The 12470-nt window shown below is 37.8% G+C and overlaps 1 protein-coding gene across 1 annotated transcript in view; it reads right to left on the bottom strand.

Annotated features, from left to right (window-relative positions):
- The window catches only part of sv2c.L (synaptic vesicle glycoprotein 2C L homeolog), a 111488-nt gene extending 99101 nt beyond the window's left edge, over window positions 1–12387 (bottom strand). The window contains exon 1 of the mRNA XM_018265337.2: window positions 11995–12387. The gene's annotated coding sequence lies outside the window, so the exon portion shown is untranslated. The remainder of the gene's footprint in view (window positions 1–11994) is intronic.
- Between the last annotated feature and the right edge of the window lie 83 nt (window positions 12388–12470).

Raw genomic sequence — 12470 nt, 5'->3', positions numbered from 1 at the left:
TTATAAATACAGACGTCTGTTCTACTCATTGTTTGATCTTTTATGGCTTTGCATTATTTGATTGATGTCATCATGCTAATTTTTGCTTAGATTGGAACAATGGGGGCTCGTTTATTAGAAGCTGAATTGTGATTTTTAAAATTCACCTGGCATTTCCTTAGCAGTTCATATTTGATCTTTTTTAATTACATTTCATGCCATTTTTATAATTCCGTGACTTTTGCCAGAAAGATAACATTTCTGTGTATTTATGCCAAAATAATCAATATTTGTGTTCATTTTGCTCATTTATCTGTGAAGTTCCCCACTTCCCACACTGGTTTTTTTCATTAAGGCAGTTGAATTTCATTGTTTCCTTCTAGTCTCCCTTTGGCCATGCACACAGAATGACCATAGTGTTAAATGGGTAATTCATCTTTTTTGTTTTTACTTTTAGTATGATGTGACATTCTGATAAATGTGATATTCTGAGGCAATTTGCAACTGGACATCATTTTTTTTAGCTTTTTGTTTAACAGCTCTCCAGTTTAGCATTTCAGCATCTATCTGGTTGCTATGGTCTAATTTACCCTAGCTACCAGGCAGTTGCTTGAATGAGAGAGTGGACTATATGTAATAGGGGGACTGAATAGAAACATAAGTAATAAAAAGTAGCAATAACAATAACATTGTAACCGCAGAGAGCATTTGAAAGATAATAAGAGGCAGAAAAGGAAGACAATTCAGAAGGTGTTAAAAATAACGACCAACTGAAAAGTTACAAAGAACAACCTCTATAATATACAGGTATGGGACCTGTTATCCAGAATGTTTGGGACCTGGGGTTTTCCAGATAATAGATCTTTCTGTAATTTGGGTCTTTATACCTTAAGTCCACTAGAAAATCATGTTAACATTAAATAAACCCAATAGGCTGGTTTTGCTTCCAATAAGTATTCATTTTATTTCAGTTTTGGATCAAGTATAAGGTATTGTTTTATTATTACAGAGAAAAAGGCAATTTGATTATTTGATAAAATGGAGTCTATGGGAGATGGGCTTCCTGTAATTTGGAACTTTCTGGGTGATGGGTTTCCAGATAACAGATCCCATACCTGTACTAAAAGTTGTCCAGCATAAGCATTCTACCTTTACAATTTTTAACATTCTACCTTTAATATCTTCCTTTATGTGTACATCTTCTTTCCTGTGATGTCTCATTTTCTATAAATTTTAACAAGTAAATAAAGAAGGATACAGAACTGAAAGAACAATTTTTAGCTTCCACCTGAATTACAAAATGAAGACAGCTCTGCGCAATATGGTGGCGCTCTTAAAATACATGTTAATAATAATTTCATATAAACCTTTCTGCATGGGAATTCAAAGACTTTTGATAACTTTTGATTTTCTGGGCACATGGTTCCTTGATTAATAATAGCAGAAACTGTGAAGCAGTAATGAGTTTGCGGCCGTTTGCTAAACAACATTAGTCCAGCTTGTTCTGGTACTGAGCATTGTAACTACGCTTGAGATCTGATCACTAATTGCATAGGGGCAGCCTCGTACCTGAGGTGGGAGCCTTTTATTGTAGGACAAAGATGTGTTGCCTTGAGGGATGTTAATGTCAAGCTATAGGCCAAGCATTCCTGGTGCGCAGGGAATCGGAATACTTAATGAAATTCACCTAATCTTTTTCACATACTCATGTGCTTCCCAGCAGTGCTGCCTCCTGTGACCATGTTTCCTGCAGCTCTGCATTATACTCTAGTGTCAGCACATGCCTTTTGCTTTGCTACTTGAGACCATTTTTAGAATTCATTATAATGCCACGTCATAGATGCTCCTTGACCTATAGCACATAGTTATTATTAAAGGTAAAGTCACGCTCTGAGACACAAGCCCTCCTTTAAAATGGTTGTTCCCCTTTGAGTTGACTTTTTGTATGCTGTAAAGAGTGATATTCTGAGACAATGTGCAATTGGTTTTCATTTTTTTATTATTTGTGGTTTTTGAGTTATTTAGCTTTTTATTCAGCAGCTCTCCGGTTTGTAATGTTAGCTCTTTTCTAGCCATGCATTGATTTGAATAAGAGACTGGAATATGAATAGGAGAGGCCTGAATAGAAAGATGAGTAATAAAAAGTAGCATTAACAATAGATTGGTAGCTTTACAGAGCATTTGTTTTTTTTAGATGGGGTCAGTGACCCTCATTTGAATGCTGGAAAGAATCAGAAGAAAAAATCAAAAATTGTAAAAAAAAATATATAAAAACACGGTATCTCAAACCTGTCGAGGTTGCATAAAAGTCAATGGGAACAGTCCCATTAATTTTTGGTTGTGTTGGGGGTTTCGGGCAATTTCACAATGTTTTCTGAGATTTTGGGTAAAAACTACGAAAGATTTGGAGATCTGGGGGAAATTCACGAAAAAACTTGAAAATCTGAGCTTTTCCAGCAAAGCAAATTTTCGGGAAAATGTAATAATAAATAAGCGTTAAAAACCCGAGCGGGTTAGATCGGAGTTTGTAGCAGCCGATATTGAGATAAATTCAGACCTTGCTAAATAACCACCCTAAAAGTTGACTTAAAGGTGAGCCACCCCTTTTAAGGACTTTTTTTTAAAGGTATTCCCGTCACATTTCACATGGGTGTCTTGAAACTATTTTCCTTTTTACTTGCCTGCCGTTTGGTAACAGAATAGAAGAACGAAGTGTCCAATTTCCATCTTCGTTTAAGAACATCTCAATTTACACACATGCCTCATTTATTCACTGCTTTATAAATATGCAAATACAAGGAGAAATATGCCAGGTAAATTGATGCAAAGTCAAATGTACTAGCTTCTACACAAAAATTCTTTCCTTTATCAAAATAATATCACTTTTTTTTATAAAGGGAGACACCCTTGAATAACTTGCCAGATAAAGAGATCGAGCGTAGATCAGCTTTAGGTACAATTATGGGACCTGTTATCCGGAAGCCCCTTATCCAGAAAGCTCCCATAGATGCCATTTAATCCAAATAACCCAAATGTTTTAAAATGATTTTCTTTTTTTCTCTAATAATAAAAGTGTACATTGTAATTGATCCCAATTAGATATAATTAATCCTTATTGGAGGCAAACCAATCCTATTGGGTTTAATGTTTTTCTAGTAGACTTAAGGTAGGAAAATCCAAATAACGGAAAGATGCATTATCTGGAAGACCCCAGGTCCTGAGCATTTTGGATTACAGGTCTTATACCTGTACTGCTTTTCAGCTAAATATGTTAAAGTTCATAATACAGCTTTACCTGGCATACATGCTCAAGCTTCTTTGTGCCAGCAGTATAATCAAAACCCTGTGCATAGCAGGAACATCCACTGGTGGGGGGGTTTGAGATAAAATTGAGAGAAGGAACTCACGGGTAACAATATTTGCCCTTTAGGGTCAGATATATATAAATAAATAATCTCTCTAGTCTTGCTGTATGACCTACCGGCAGAGCTAAAGCTGTTGCCATACTACAACAAGTAGAATCCTTTATCAGCATAGAACCCCTTTAGCATATCAAAAAGTTGATCAACTCAAGGGGATCCTGACCAAATGGTGGGCCATAAAGAGCGCCTTGGATTCACAAAGTCTAAAATCCACTGGTCTAGTAGTCAATAGGCAAGAGATACAAAGAGACAGACATAAATAAATGTTGCATTCTATACCAGTCGCTTCTAATGAGACCTCGATTAGATTAAAGACTGAACAGCTTTGCCTTACTCATGTCTTGTGGTAACATGGTTTATATCATTTCCATTTAAGGCCAGAGTTTTCGTTTGTCACTGTAAAGATTGCTTTAACTTATAATTCATCAAATAATAATATAAGTTTACGTTTTTTTCCAGAAATCAATGCTAAATGTAAATGCAAAACATTCCAGGTCTATATTGTCTGTCTGTTGTCTATCGTCTTACCTCAATATTTTGTTTTAGAAGCCAAAATAATTTAGTGATTCCTTTGCTATTCCCAGCCTACATATTAGTAACTTGTTTTTCTACTACCTAAAGCTAGGCCTACTATAATCCCATTTTCTTTGTGGTATGCCTTTCTGCTCACATTACCAAATTCTCCATATCTGTAATAATAACATAAATACACTGAATGGTAATGGAAGTATATTTATTTAGAAGGATTTGTGGATGACTATCGGCCACCCCTTGAGGAACTGAACTTTCACAAATAAAAAAAGTGAAAATGGTTCTTCACAGGGAGGTCAGTGAGGTTGGGAAATGCACTGCCGGGGGATGTTGTGATGGCAGATTCTATTAATGCCTTTAAGAGGGGCTTTGATGAGTTCAGACATAATATCCAAGGTTATAGTGATACATATATATATGTGTGTGTGTGTATGTGCTGGGTTTTATTTAAGGAGTTGAACTTAATGGACTGCGAATACAAACGAACTGCTGTATGTGTTAGGAGAGTGACAACATTGTGTTTCATTTTCTGTGCAAAAATGTAAAATAAAAGGACACCAGAGACCAAGGTTCAATGCCTTAATATAAGTCTTTCTTGGTAAAATTCCGGGATGCTCCTAAATTGCTATTTTACCTTGATCCTTTGGTTCCTGACCTCCTCCCTTGTTCCCGACTTTGCTACTCGCTGCCTGCCCTGATCTTTTGCCTCGATACGACTACGTACTCTCTTAAACCTACCAGGAATTGGATTTTTCAGTATACAGCTTCCCCTTGGTCCCGATTCTAACCCACTAAAGCCTCTAGGTAGGCCCTGACACTTTTCAACTATATATATATACTATCTCCCCCATTCCAACCAGGAACTGAATGGAGAAGAAACAAAGACAACACCCCAAATACAGGGAAAACCCCACATCCTTCAACCTACTGGTCTCAATAATCCTGGATAAAAGAATTTCCTTACCTGTATATGAGAAAAGTTACATTTACTGTGGTGTATATGGATATATATATATATATATATACATATATATATATATATATACAGTTCTTGGGTACGTGTGTGCACATCAGAAGCCTTTAGACATAAAAACTTTTTTTTAAAACTAAAAGCTTTTATTAGAACATTTTAAAGATTGGCCAAAAATGTTCTAATAAAAGTTTTTAGTTTTAAAAAAAGTTTTTCTGTCTAAAGGCTCCTGATGTGCACTCACCTACCCAAGAACTGCATTTAACTACATTTTTGTGAGTAGCACTCGGGTCAGTTGTTATCAGTAATGGTGTGCGGAAATCCCACCAGGTTTTGTGTGTGTGTATATATATATATATATATAATACACAAAGGCCATGATATCCTTATAAACCGTGAGTTCTGATGTCATTTCTGCCACATGACTCCCTGAAATTTGTATATTATAATAAATAAAGTACCCCCTGTTGCAAAATATGAGGATATTTTAAGTTACTTCAGCGTTCCATGACCTGTATAAAAACACTCGGCCTTCGGCCTCGTGCTTTTATATAGTCATGAAACTCCTTGGTAACTTATAATATCCTTATAATTTACAAGAGGGGGTACTTTATTCACTATTTATACAATGCTATAGTATTTCTCAAGTAAATCTAAATATACACTCATCCATATAGCATATGCTTCTGCTACACAATAGAAGACTGCCTTTTTGTTCAACTTTCTAGATCACTCTAGATGCATAAAATTTAACGCAAAGACAACTTTCAATAAAATCAGTTCTTGTCATCTAAATTCATTTCCTGAGGCATGTGAAGACAGCGCACAACTAGTACACTTAATGATGACGCTTTACAAATACAGCTTTTTATGTGTAACCCATAGACATTATGATTCTCTATTCCCTGGGGCTGCAGATATTTAAGAGGGCAAGAGAAAAGGTCCCTGGCAAATGCACGGTCATTATGATTGAACATATCCAGGAAGTGGATGTTTGCTTTGCTCTTTGCTACTGTACTGACAGGCAGAATTGTGCATCTATATTGCATTCACTATTCATTTATTTGCATCTTTTTTTCACATTAATTAAAAGGACAGTGTATACATTTAAAATGGATTTCTGTGTGCTTTACATCAGTATGGAATGCTGCATAGAGTAGTTTACTTTTGGGGGAAATCATTTACTTTAAAGGGATCCTGTCATCAGAAAACATGTTTTTTTTTCAAAACGCATCAGTTAATAGTGGTACTCCAGCAGAATTCTGCACTGAAATCCATTTCTCAAAAAAGCAAACAGATTTTTTCATATTCAATTTTGAAATCTGACATGGGGCTAGACATTTTGTCAATTTCCCAGCTGCCCCTGGTCATGTGACTTGTGCCTGCACTTTAGGAGAGAAATGCTTTCTGGCAGGCTGCTGTTTTTCCTTCTCAATGTAACTGAATGTGTCTCAGTGGGACATGGGTTTTTGGTTTTCATGAGTGTTGTTCTTAGATCTACCAGGCAGCTATTATCGTGTGTTATTGAGCTGCTATCTGGTTACCTTCCCATTGTTCTTTTGTTTGGCTGCTGGGGGGAAAAAGGGAGGGGGTTGATATCACTCCATCTTACAGTACAGCAGTAAAGAGTGATTGAAGTTTATCAGAGCACAAGTCACATGACTTGGGGCAGCTGGGAAATTGACAATATGTCTAGCCCCATGTCAGATTTCAAAATTGAATATAAAAAAATCTGTTTGCTCTTTTGAGAAATTGATTTCAGTGCAGAATTCTGCTGGAGCAGCACTATTAACTGATTCATTTTGAAAAAAAAATGTTCCCATGACAGTATCCCTTTAATTTAAAAATATTATTTTTTTTCTTGTGCTTTTCCCAATACTCTTTTACAGGTATGGGACCTGTTAGTAAACAAGCCATACATATTTTTTTCTGGTTTTATTAAATGCACTAGAACAGAGGGTTCTTGAATACAATACAGTATGAAATGCATGGGTATTATGGCAATGAATGGAGTTTATGCGCATGTAAAGCATTAGATATTAGGAGGAAACTAAACAGAGCCCCCCTTATAGCCTGAGCCAATGGAAAGCAGAAAAAAGTCAACTGTGGTTTGTTTCGAGGCTCAATCAGATTAATTGAGCTTCTGTCATGGATCAAAAAGCTTAACCTTTTCTCCCCACAATAGAAAGCTACATTTAGGGGGGAAGTTTAAATCTTTAGGTTTTATTTTTGCATAAGAACACCCTATAATAATGGGGCTAACTATAGAATGTTTTTGTACTTCTAAAGGTTTTAGGCATTCGTGTGACGGTCTAATTACTAGAGTGCTGCATTATTGACAGAGACAATATAACAGGGCAGGATTGACAAGACACAAATGGGTTCTCTCTATAAAAACTCAGGCCTTCAGTCAGTGAGCGGAAAAGTGAAACAGACACAATCAAACACTGCTTTGTATGTTTTTTCTAGTGCACTTCTCACAAGAGACATGGACAGAAATGGGTTGGTGGATACAATTCTCGGCGCTTTGATTGCACTTTAAGGTAGATTCTTCTTATTTTTCTTTTATGCCACTTTAATAGGGCCTTTGTATTTTAGTGAGCCTTTGTCTTTGCAAAAACTATGCGCAGTTTAGGAGTTTCTGAGATCAAACTTCTGCCTTCAAGTGGATCTAAACCCCAAAAAAATGATTTTATGTAAAGTTATCCAATGATGTTCTCAAAGGACTTTTGCAATTTACATTCATTTTCTATCCTAGTGGTTTCTGAGATACCAGAGTTTTAGACTGCAAACAGCAGGCTTTCAGCTCAGCAGCTCTGTGAAGACAAGAGGGTAATTTGCCTTTAACCCCATCTGCAATAAAAGGCACTGAGTTTGCCCAGCAGCTATAGCGATCCAATAAGATATTTGCTTTTAATCACGTGACCAGTAAATGCTACCTGCTGATTGGTTGCTATGGGTTCACTGCACCTGTGCAAATGGAATGTCTTTTATTACATGACCCCATTAGAATGTTATCGACAGGCCTGGATTTGTGGCCTTTCCAAGACGTCAAGACTTTAGGGGTGGCATGCCTCCTAGCCACATTCAAATTTTTTTTTAAGTACTTGGGACACGCAGCTTTTTAACAGTCCGTGCCTAATCTCCAGTGCTTTCAGGGGGGGGGGCAAGCACAGGACCCTCTGGCCTAGGGGCAGCTGAATTATAAATCCAGGTTATAGAATGTCTTATTCTTAGCAACCTTACAATTGGTCTTTGTTTTATTTTCTTCTTCTGCCTCACATTATCTAAAATCCTCGTTACTTTGCCTCTGTGTCAATTACTCTTCTTAGACTTCGGAAGTTCTGTGCTCCCTAAAGTATATTTCCCAATCATACTTTCATTTTTTCAACTTATTATTTATTATTATACTTTCCCATAGCTACATAATCTTTATCGTTTATTTCCTCTATCTGCTTTCTGCATCAAATTAACTTTACCTTGCAGGGTTGTGTGCACAATTTGCACTGGGCCCCTCTCATAAAAACCCCGATTGTCCTTACTGGAGCTACAGCTGAATACAGCGCTGCCTGCATTCGGCAGCTCTGTATTCATGAGAAACAGTAGACAAGCATTCTTCCAACTGCCTGCTAATTTGTATATTAGTCATACTTGCAAAATTAGGGTAGAGGATAAGCTGCTGGCTCCAATAGGGCCTTGTCCTTACTGCCTGCTCAATGACCCAAGGAAGTGAGGTCAAGTTGGACAACACACCCCTGATGCTGCACAACTTGCTCTGCATTTTTTTATCTGCCATAGCAAAGTCATTCCCCCATGCATGAAAACACACATTTGCATTCCTTACTGCTTTTGCACTTCTGCCTATGGTGAACAGTAAATTACCCCTTAATTTCTTCTCGCAATTAAAATGCCACTTATTTACCAATTAATATCATTGCTTTAAATAAACTTGGTAAGAAACAAAAATCAGCATCAATGCAATAAATGTGCTAGTGTGTGTCTTTGCCCAAATTCCTGTTTCCTCTGCATAAACATTCCCAAACCAGCCCCTGAAGCTGAGCAAATCCTAAAGCAATGCACCTTCAAACAATGACATGAACCAATGCAAATCTCAAATGACTCATCAGCTCAGAGATAGAGGCACTTTCCCCAGTGCTCATAGATTTATAACTGTGACTTGTCACCAGCAATATGATTGCTCTTGGTACAATTAGGCTTGATTGGTTTCACATGTTCAGTTACAGAAGTAATAAGCAGACACACCATTCATGATCAGTCAGATTCGCTCTGAACTGATGGAAGAGATTCTATGGCTTAAAATCCCACAGGCCATCATGTTCCTAACAATGGAGTGAAATGACCCTTTCTTAAAACCACATATACGTAAGATTTGAAAGGATTGTTGGGACCAGAAAAGTAGATGATAGCAATTCAGCCCAATGTTATATTTTTATTGTATATGTAGAAGTAGTTTAGATGATGATTCTCTGGGGGTGAAAGCAACATTTTTAATGGCCTGTGTGCAAAGATGCACAAGTATGGGACCTGTTATGCAGAATGCTTGGGACATGGTGTTTTCTGAATAAGGGATCTTTCCCTGATTTGGATCAAGTCTATCAAAAAATGGTTAATTGACAAATTAAACCCAATAGGACTGTTTTGCATCTACTTAAATCTTAGTTGGGATAAAGTACAAGGTACTGTTTAATTATTAGAGTGAAAAAGGAAATTGTCTTTAACAATTTGAATTATTGATTATAATGGAATCTATGGGAGATGGCCTTCCTGTAATGCAGACCTTTTTGGATAACAGATGCCATACTTGTACTAGTATATTCAGCTCTTTATATTTTTACAGAAAACTAAATTGCAATATATAAATATACAGGGATTAAGTGCTATATGGTAAGGGACATTGGAGAAAGGTCCCTTTCCCCCATAGAGCTTAAAATCCAAGTAATGTTTGCTAGCCCCATGTACATATGTTGTAACCCTCATTTAGGTTTAAATACAAGCACAACTGGAATCTGAAAACCACAGACATGTTTCTGGAACGTTCAAATGATCATTATGACTAAAGCTCACTTAAACATCAGGATCAAAAGACAGAATCAGCTTGCTTCTGACATTTTCCATTTTGACATAAAAGAATATCTTAATATTTAAAAATGATTTCTAGAAATGAGGGCTACGAGAAGTTAGAATGATGCATAATGTACTGAAAAACGTTGTACTTATATTTAAACGAAAACCTGCAAGGAGCTCTGCCACCACTTTCTATTGGAATTCAGCAAGCCTTCCACCTACAGAACATTGAGAATCAAATATGCATCATGGAGCAAGCGATTTTGCCTAGGGTATAAAATTGATGATATTGTCTCTGCGGCTAAATGGGTGTGTAACTCAAAGCAGACAATGACATCCTTGAGGTGTAAATGGGTACATACGGTAGTACATAGCAATTCGTGTAAATGGATGAAGGGTTACAGCAGAGCCTGCTGGAATGGTGACTAGATGAAAAGCGGTGATGTATATGACTTTGCGCAGTTGTGGTGCATATGGGGAGATGAAGCGTCAAGGCATGAGACCAAACCACTCATACATGCATTTTCTCTTAATGTAAAACATTGTATGATGACCAAATAGTCTATTAAAGATTTTTTTTAAAAAAAAATGTGCAATAATTATACATCAGAATATCAGTAATAAATAACGTACAATGTATAATCACATTTTTTTAATAGAATGATTTGCTGTATCATTTAATAGAATCAGCGGAAGGTTGTTCTTTAATGTCTATCTATATTGCATGGAATGCATTTATCCGCTTGCCCCTTGTGCTTAAGGAAGTGAGGGCTGTGAAAGTAAAATCGGCGCAGTTTATGGGTCATTTAGCTAAATTGTCCATTGTGTTACAAGTGGATTTATGCTGAAGTTTCAGAAAAGCAATAGTAGTTCGGTTTGGTTGAAAACAAAACTATAAAGGTGCACTTGAGCGTGTGCCACACTATGATTAAACAGTGGTAGGTATAAATGCCACGCATAATGGCATTCCTTTTATATTTAATGTTCATGCAGAAGGCTGGAGGCAACAGACAATTAGCAGTGTTGTCACTTAAGGGTTAAATACCCCTCCAAGCCAGGATGCTCCCAGATAACCTTATGTCTCTGCACTGCAGTTCACTGCAGCTTAGGCTTCTTAATATGAAACCCACCAATAAACCTCCAGTGAGCATTGTTCTCCTTCTTGAACTCTCCTCTCCTCCACCTCATCCTGGAATGGCTATTAGTATGGGGAAAGTGGCTACTATCAATCACAGCCCACCATTTGACGCACACTGATTCTGGTAATGAGATTTGGTTTGCCCTGACACTCTGCATTTGCTTCTGAGTGCAGTTGTTTGACAAATGACAGCTCGTGGGGATGACTCAGTCCTTGCAGATTGTGCCAAGTTCCTGGGTTAACCCCTGAGCTGCTGGAGGGACCTTGAGAAGAGTGCACTGCAGTGGGTTCTGGCAGCGCAGGCGGCAGTTGCTGTGGTTCTGCAGCATGCTTTCTGCACTTCCAGCCAACTACAGGACTGCAATAACTTTCCCACTATACAGTCTCCTATCAGGGAGAATAGAGAAAGCTATACCTTCCCATTCACAGGATTTTTTTTTTTTCTGATGGTCTCGTAGAGCCTTTTCAGTTGGAACATTATAATACTAATATAATATATTACTCTGCATATTCATTTGAGGTATAAGATATCCATTAGTACTAATGTCCTTATAATGATTTCCCAATCCATTCGCAGAGTGAGATATCCATTAATGTAAGGCTTGATTTGCGTTTTTCTGCATCACTAGTGCAATCCAATGGAACTTTCCAAACATGAGCCAAACTGCTTTATGGTACAGGGAGAAAGCAATACACTGTATAAAAAACAGTCTAGCATCGAGCTCCCCACAACAGCAAGAGACCACTGTTAAAAGTTGCTGAGTGTACCTAAATGCAATGCTCTGCAGCTAAAAAGCAGCCGGTAGAATCGCACGGATGCTTCATGGAAAAGTAAGGATAGAAAAATCGCAGCTGTCAGCTCCACTCACCTCTCTAATGCAGCAGTAGCAGCAGTGTCTGGGCACTGGGTGGCAGTTGGCTCAGCCCGTTCTGAGCATCAGGAACAGCAGAGGAAAGTGCTGGGAGCTGTCCACCTCTTCTTGGTGCTGAAGGGCCACCAGCAAAGGGAGGAAGGCGGATTGGGTGGATCTTACTCTGCAGTTAGATTTCTACTGCAGTGCTGAACAGCAAGAAAAAGAGAACAAAGTCTCTCAATCAAATACACACAGAGCTGATTTTTTTAAGTACTGAATAAGAAAAAAGGTAAAAGGCTCCAGCTGGAAGGGACAGGGAGGGGAGATTTGTGTGTGATCAATAATTGAAGCACTGGGAGTGGTGTGGGCAATCCCAGCTCATAGTAGCAAGCAGCTGTGGGGGTGGAGTGAGTTCACGCATGTGGGGCTACATTAGCTGTGCCTGAATAGGAACATACTGCAAATCGTGTTTCCAGTGTAAAGGTTCTAAG

Source organism: Xenopus laevis, chromosome 1L (assembly GCF_017654675.1).
Source record: "Xenopus laevis strain J_2021 chromosome 1L, Xenopus_laevis_v10.1, whole genome shotgun sequence".
NCBI lineage: Eukaryota > Metazoa > Chordata > Amphibia > Anura > Pipidae > Xenopus > Xenopus laevis.
This window is presented reverse-complemented; position numbering and strand designations above follow the sequence as displayed.